We start from the raw sequence: 1,375 nt of genomic DNA, 5'->3' as shown, positions 1-1,375 counted from the left end.
GAACTGCAGGAGATTGTCTTGACCATGTCTACATGCCTAAATGCACTGAGTTGCCGCCATGGGATTGGCTGCTTAGAAATTAAGTGTTAACGAGCAGTTGGACAGTTGGTGAGTGTACGTAGTGCGGTATTGAGACTATAAAAAAGGCCTGAGATTAAATGAGAGTTGGGGGAAAACTCAGATGTCTGACGATGTAGCACTGAACTTATGAAGTGTTTAAGACAGCTGTAGGAATTCAAATTGTAAATAAATGTTTCCCCCCTCAGGAGGACAAAATGATGTGAATTTGACTCATTGTGTGCTAAATTTAACTTCAGCACCACACAAAGTGCCCCACCTACTAATTATGAAATTGATTATAGTGCAGAATACGAATGTTTCGCCAGTGGAGGTTTTGCAGACAGTGGAGGAATCAGTGTAGGTAATACTACAGTAAAATGCCATATAACATGGGTGGTGTCATGGTTTAAACATGCAAACGTAACTCCTGTCTTTGTAGGAAGACCCATATGATATGAAAACCTTGACTTTGCAGAACAACAATGTGAAAATATAGCTATGACTATCCCAACTTTGTTTATATTAGGAGATCAAACATACCCAGTAGCAGACAGTTACTGGATGTGCGGTGATGATATTTTGGTAAACACCTTACCCCTTAAGTGGGTTGGACTTTTTGCCTATGAATGAAAATACCCATTACCCTAGTGTATGAAGGAGTTAAAGACTCAATTGGGTTAGAAGGTAATTAAACAAGATCTTTTAGAAGCATACAGAATTATGGACTTAATGAAGAGGTTTATCTGGATTTAATTTGAAAAACTAGAGGTATCACAAATGAATTTAAAGCACGACATGAGGTCTTTGCAGGACTAGAATCCATTGTACCTTAAAAACGTTGAATATATAAACTATGTTTACTATAATAAACAGAGAATGGTTAACTTTACAATAGAAGGATTTGTGGTATTAGGTGACCAATTACATGAGACCAGTAAATGGCAATTCAAAATAGACAAGCTTTAGATTATATCTTAGCCAAAATGGGAGGAGTTTGTCATCTTATGGGTTTGTCATCTTATTGGTACCGAATGCTGTACTTACATACCTTTGAACATTGCACCAACAGGAACCTTTCACATAGTAATGTCAGGATCCCAGTTTTTGTGTTTGTCTGTTTGTCTTGTCTTTTGTGTTTCTCCCTTCCACCACCAGGAGGCGCCTGGCTCCGGTTCGCCTCCTCACACACCTGCAAGCTGTTGCCTCATCACTGGACTGCTCTTAAGCTGCTGGTTGCCACTACTTCGACGCCAGAGTGTTTGCCAGTTTGGGGTACTCTAGCCAAGCTGAGTTTTATTCTGAGTCTAGTCTGAGT

This window comes from Cyprinodon variegatus, unplaced genomic scaffold, assembly GCF_000732505.1.
Source record: "Cyprinodon variegatus isolate N-32 unplaced genomic scaffold, C_variegatus-1.0 Scaffold693, whole genome shotgun sequence".
Classification (NCBI taxonomy): domain Eukaryota; kingdom Metazoa; phylum Chordata; class Actinopteri; order Cyprinodontiformes; family Cyprinodontidae; genus Cyprinodon; species Cyprinodon variegatus.
This window is presented reverse-complemented; position numbering follows the sequence as displayed.